At 40.9% G+C, this 6,888-nt stretch overlaps 1 long non-coding RNA gene across 1 annotated transcript in view; it reads left to right on the top strand.

The window, feature by feature from the left end:
* Window positions 1-597: 597 nt before the first annotated feature.
* The window catches only part of LOC122554777, a 22,360-nt gene continuing 16,069 nt past the window's right edge, over window positions 598-6,888 (top strand). Inside the window, exon 1 of the long non-coding RNA XR_006313076.1 lies at window positions 598-793. This is a non-coding gene — a long non-coding RNA (uncharacterized LOC122554777). The remainder of the gene's footprint in view (window positions 794-6,888) is intronic.

Here is a 6,888-nt window from a genome sequence, read left to right as displayed (position 1 = left end):
CATGTAAGCAGGTAGAGACTAAGGGCGTGGGTGTTAAGAGAGAAAATGAACAGGTCTGAGATGCAGTCTGGTCCAATCTGTGAGCACACAGAGTCTTTGCTGTTGCTTTGGATGATAGTTGCTGATGCGCCCTATGATTTCAGTGTTTCCTAAGTGGCCTGCAAGGATATTGGAGAGGTGCGATGATAGTTGTGAAAGGCAGGCAAATATTGCATTCCACTGTCCATGAATGAGAATTGAGTGCAGCTGGTGCTGTGGAACATGCCCTGAGATGCTGTTTGGTGACAAGACAAGACACATGGAGGATCCTCACATTTAGCAGCAAATTCAAGTCGCCAGATACCTACTGTGATGCACATGTTGAGAACTCTCAATCTCTTAGTCATTTGGCACGTTTAGTAAGATAGGAAGCTGATTATCAATCAGGTAAGGTGGGGCATCAATAAGGCATTTAACAAACTTTAATTCTTAACTGGCAATTTGTGATATGTGTGGCATCTAAATTATGTCAGGTTTTGGATCCACATGACATCCATGATCGTCAGATCTACATAAAGTAGTAGAGGATAGCAGTCCTTGAACAACATGTAGCTGATTTGGAGCAGCAACTACCTTCACTGCGCAGCATAAAAGAAGCAGAGAGCTTTCTGAAACAATTGTGGCAGTGAGTGGTCACTCCATATCATAATAGGCAGGCAAAGAGGAGTACAGAGATGACAAGTGAGTGGGTGACCATTCTCGAAAAGGAAAAACAGGTCCAGGAAACGCAGGACTTCTTGGAGTTGTCAAACAGGTATGTAACTTCAGATGCTATTTAATGAGCAACATGACTGAGTCAGGGTTGAAGACCTGAGGGAAAACTGCAGTACTATGGTGCCTGATACTACTCTGGGAAAAGAAAAGGAGGCTGATTTGCAGGTTAGTAGTGGGAGACCATTAGCTCAAGGGATAGATAGTCTAGTTTGGAGCCAAAATCATAAGTCCCATACTGTCTGTTACCTCCTGAGTGCAAGGGTTTGGGACATAACTTCAGGATAAACTTCTGGAAAGGGAGGGTGTACAATCAGTGATTGTGATTCATATGTGATTCAATGGCAAAGGGAGGGACTGCTTGGAGATCTTGCAGTGGAAGTTTCAACAATTAGGAACTAAGCTGAAACACAAGACCTCCAGAGTAGTACTCTTAGAAATAATACATATGCCAGGAGTTTCACCATTTAGGAAAAGGCAAATCAGTGAGGTAAATGTGTGGCTTGTGGGATAGTGTAGAAGGGAGGAGTTTAGATTTTTGGGGCATGAGAATCACATCTGGGAAAGGAGAAACTGTTCAGAAGAGAATGAGCTTCCCCTGCATAGAACTAGTCTTCTGGCTGAGAGATTAAGTAGTGTAGTGTAGTTGGTGTGGATTTCAACTTGTAAGTCAGGGGAGAGGGTTGACTATTGGGCCTAGTTTTGGAATTCCAGTTAGGACAACTGGGAGAATGTGGGAATCAGGGAAAATGAAGTGAGGGAAAGCTTGAGTGTTGACAGTGAACAAAGAAATGGTCACCTTCCAATTGGCAAGAAAGAAATAAGAGCAGCGTTAAATTGTATGCATGTAAATGCACAGAGTAAAGTGAACAAAACTCGGGAACTGAAGGCAGAAATTGTTCTTGAAGGATATGACTTAGTAGCAGAACTAGACTGGATACTGAACATCCAAGGTTATAAGGTTTTAGTAGAAATGAGGTGAGGGGTGCAGTGGATGGTAAAAAGGGAGTAGATGTAGAAGTCTTGGTGAAACATAATATCATAGCCCTTGGATGAGGTGCAGTTCCTGAATTAGAATCTGTATAGTTAGGTGAGAAACAGGAAGAGAGTGGTGATCTTCTTGGTTATTTGTTATAGGCTCCCAAATAGTGGAAGGAAGTAGAACAGAGCATTTGTAGGCAGATTATGGAAATCTGCAGGACTAATAGGTTGTGATAGTTGATTTCAATTACCCGAGGGTAAACTGGGAAAAGGGTGGAGTCGGGGGCATGGACAGGAACACATTTCTGCAAAGTATACAGGAGAACTTCTTGGAACAGTACATTTCCAGTTCTACCAGGGAGGAAGGTGTGCTGGATCTGATCCTAGGAAATATGGCAGCCCGAATGGAGAACATCAGATTGGGAAAGCATATTATGCGAACATAATATAATGAGATTCAATACTGAATTGGAAAAGAATGAAAATCAGTCAAGGATTAAGATCCCAGATTGGAAAAGGGCAGACTAAAAGTTGAACTGGGGCAGGTTAATCGGAAACACATTTTGGTGGATAAAGCAGTGAATGAAAAATGGGAGACTTTCAAAAAAAGATGAATAGGATACAAGCTATGAGAAATAAATACAAGGTCTCCAAAACCAGAGTACCCTGGATGACTAAGGATATTGTTCAGGAAATGAGGAAGAAAAAAGGAAGCGCATGATGCAGAATAATAATAGCAATAGAAATCAGGAAGAGTATCTCAAATGCAAGAATGAGGTGAAGGCTGGGAAACAGAAGGCTAAGAGGAAGCTTGAGGAAAAGATAGCAAGCTGCGCTAAAACAAGTTGTAAAATGTTCTTCAAACAAATTAATAAGGTTAGTGGAGGATAGTGTGGAGCCCAAAAGGAACAAAGGAAGTAAGTTCCTCACTGAAGCAAACAAAATGACAGAGGTACTAAATGAGTACTTTGCTTCTGTCTTTACCAAATTAGAAAATGGTGACAATGGCCCAGTTGAAAACATGGGTGTTGAAACAATGAACAGTACAGTGATAGGAAAGAAGAGATGCTAAAAAGGCTGGCAGCACTCTAGGTAGATAAGTTGTCAGGCTTGGATGGGATGCATCCTAGATTGTTGAGAGAGGTAAGGGAGCAAATTGCCGAGTCATTGATAGAAAGTTTCCAGGCATTTCTGGACACAGTATTAGTCTTGGTGGAGTGGATGATCGCAAATGTGATGCAGTTGTAAAAGAAAGGGGCTTCGGATAACTCAAAAGTAAAGAATTACTAGCTTGACATCAGTAGTGGGAAAAGTAATGGAGGCCATAATACATGATAAGATAAATATACATTTAGAGAAAAATAAAGTTAATACTAGACAGTCAATGTGGCTTTGTCAAGGGAAGGTCATGCGTCACAAATTTAATTGAGTTTTTTGACAAAGTGACACAGGCAGTGGATGAAGGTGGTTGACATTGTATATGTGGACTTGCAGAAAGCATTTGAAATTATGCCACTTAGCAGACTGGTTAGCAAATTAGAAATGTTTGGGATTGATGGGTTCTTGGCAGCATGGATTAGAAGATAGCTGAAAGATAGGAAACAAAGGATAGGTATGGATGGACATTTCTCAGACTGGGAATGAGTTGAACGTGGTGTTCCCCAAGGTACTGGGACCTTTGCCTTTTCTGATTTACATAAACGATTTGGAAATGGGTGTTGAGGGCAGGTTCTCTAAATTTGCAAATTATACTAAACCGGAAAGAGTAGTGGATTGTGAGGACGATGATGAGTGACTCCAGAGAGACATTGACAAGTTGGCCAGTTGGCCAGATCCTCAGCACAGAGAAATGTGATGTAATGCATTTTGGTAGAAGAAACATGGAAGGACAATGCACATTCAATAGTCCAAATTTGAAGGAAGTTCAGGAGCAGAGGGACCTCGGAGTTCAAGTTCATAATTCTCGAAGATGGCTAGGTAAGTTGAAACAGTTGTTAAGGAGGTTATAGGATCCTTGGATTTATAAATAGAAGCATTGAGTATAAAAGCAAAGAAGTGATGCAACACCTCTGCAAATTGTTGGTCTGACACTATTTGGAGTATTGTGTTCAGTTCTGGGCACCATATTTCAGGAAGGATGTTAAATCCCTAAGAGTGCAAAGGAGATTTACTACAATTATACTAGGAATGGGGGATTTTAGATACAATGAAATTTAAGAGAAATTGGGCTTATTCTCCTTGGTGCAGAGATTAAGAGATGATCTTATTGAGGTGTTCAAGATTATGAACAATTTTGACAGCGTAAAGGAAGATATTCTATTAATCTGCCACTAGTTAGTATGTGAGTAACTAGGAGTCACAAATTCAAGATTGTCAATAAGAGATCTAGGACTGAGACAAAGAGAAACCTCTTTAACCAGACAATTGTTAGGATTTACGTGCTGCCTGAGAGAGTGGAGGAGCTCATTCCATTGGAGGTTTCAAAAGAGCTGGATGTACATTTGTAAATGATTACTTTAGAGGGCTACGGAGATAGGGTGGAGAATAGGATTTGCTAAGTAACTCTTTGGGAAGTCAGTACAGACACAATGGGTCAAATGGCCCGTACACACTGTAAAATTCTGTAATTCTATAACTTGCTGCTGCCTAAAAAGTATTTCATTTTGACACTTGGCAAATGTTTTTATGGTCGTGAATTGCTGCTAATGTAGAGATAGGTTTCATTGGACTTCTTGTTTGCTTCTGCCCCAAATCTCACCACTGCCATGTCACTCAGGCCCTTATAAGATCCCGGACATGAAACTAGATTTCCTAATGAAGCAAATTATTTGTCATGTGCTCTTCATACTTTTTTATAATTCATTATTTTAAAATGATAGAGAACCCAATGTTTCTTTTCATATTGCAGGGGCATGAATAGGGTAAATAGACAAAGTCTTTTCCCTGGAGTGGGAGAATCCAGAACTAGAGGACATAGGTTTAGAGTGAGAGAGTAAAAATTTAAAAGGAACCTGAGGGACAACTTTTTCACGCTGAGGGTGGTGCATGTATGGAATGAGCTGCCAGGCGAAGTAGTGGAGGATGATGCAATTGCAACATTTAAACATCTAGATAGGTATATGAATAGGAGGGATTTAGAGGGATATGGATCAAGTGCTGCAAATGGGACTAAATTTGGTACGATATCTGGTTGGCATGAATCCGTGCTGTACATCTCTATAACTAGATAGAATTGTGTAATGTGCCAGAATCTCAAAAACTGACCATAGAAGATATATTGAATTCAATCTTGCAGGAAGACAGAATGTTTTCTCTGCAAGTGTGGAAACTGGTTAACTCCATACAGTTCTGTAGCGCAGCCCACTAGAGCTCTGCTGGATAATCCAAGGAACCCCACCCCTCCCACCCAGAGAAATGATGCAGGATTTAAGAAAGATAATCAAGAGGACCTAACAGAAATTCTATTATTCCATTTATTTTTTACAAGGCTTCAGTCATGTATTTCTTAATTCTTTGAATTACTTTGTCTCGCCTTTCACCATCAATAACCATAATTACTCCATAACTAGAGATTTCTTTCGGAATTCAAGGATTTCCTATTCTAAACTAAAACATGCTGCTTGTCACTGAGCTACCTGGCCCCAGTAAAAACTATCCACGACTTTAGAATAATACCCTTGTGGTATTGTGGCACAACAGCATGGTATTTGTGTGAATATGCACATTATAATGTGTGGGATTTGCAGTTGAAGGCTATCAATGTTCATTCGTAACTCAAATCATGACTTCTGGCATCTATATATATGCAGTAAAATGTAGAAATCAGTAAATTACTTTTTCCCTTGCCTTATTCTTTCATAAGCTTTCCAGTAAAATTGTGATATAATATTTAGTTATCAAACACTTGAACAGCATGAAGTTGTGGTATTTATGCATTATATACCTATTAACCAAAATAAGTAGACGTCCTTATTCAAGTGTAACTGAACTTTTTTTAAATAGATATTTTTATTGAAAAAAGCAGAGTTTTTGAAGATTTCTTTACAAAATTACAAAAGTAATACAAACTAGTATAAACACCAATATAAGATTAAATAAATAATAAGAAAAAAAAGTTAAATAATAACCAAAATGACAAACAAAAATAAAGGTGAAAAAACCAACTAACTACTGATCTATCCTACAAACAACCAAAACATAAAATAGGATGTCATACATTAATAGCAATAAACAACAGGACTTTCAAACTAGCATAGGTTAATCATGGAATATATCCCCCTTGACTTCCGTGCAAATATGGTGCACCAAAAAACTGGATTATTCTATAAATCATGGACCCGAACAGGACAAACAGTACAGACTACAGATTCAAAAACACCAGCAACGGTTCTCCTTCAAGATCCTCCGCTCCACGCTCGCAGCAATGCGCCGGCACCTAACCTCTCTACAGTCATCCCTGCCTCAGCTGAGAGCCACACCCTCTCAGAATTGCAAAGGACCCACTCTGTACTACATCCTCAGGAGAATTCATACTCTCAACAAACAGTATTTCAATTCCATCTCAAACATCAAAAACTGTAAGTACAACAAACTTTTATCTACCCACCTCCATAACCAGCGCTCCTCAAACATTCCAGAAGATTCCCCTGGCCTCAGAAACTACTCAGACGCCATTAGCCATGCGGCTGAAGCAGCTGTCACCCCCACGCAGATTGATGATATCACTTCCGCCCCCATCATGGCCACTCCCACAACTACTTCTGCCCCTCACAATTCCGCATGCATCACACGTGACATCACTTCCACCCCTCATATCATCGCTGATGCCACACGCTCAGTGACGTCCGCCACCCCTACTTCCGTGGTCACCACCACTTCCGCCCCCACCAGCGCCACTCACCTGCATTCTGCTGACACAAACCCCACTGTCACTATCCCCATCCCCCAGAACTCTGAGGGGAACACCACCCCTACTCATGACTCCACCCCCATTCCCCCCACCACCACACCCACTCCAGTTACAGGTTCCGCCCCGACTCCCAGTTCCACACTCACACCAGATCCCAGCTCTCAGTCCGGCCGGGTTTTCACCATTCCCCCAGACCTCCCCCTCACTGAGGACGAACGATCAGTCCTCAGCAAAGGACTCACCTTCAT

This window comes from Chiloscyllium plagiosum, chromosome 11 (genome assembly GCF_004010195.1).
Source record: "Chiloscyllium plagiosum isolate BGI_BamShark_2017 chromosome 11, ASM401019v2, whole genome shotgun sequence".
Taxonomy (NCBI): Eukaryota; Metazoa; Chordata; class Chondrichthyes; order Orectolobiformes; family Hemiscylliidae; genus Chiloscyllium; species Chiloscyllium plagiosum.
Note: the sequence above shows the minus strand (reverse complement) of the source record. Positions and strands in the feature narration are given on the sequence as shown.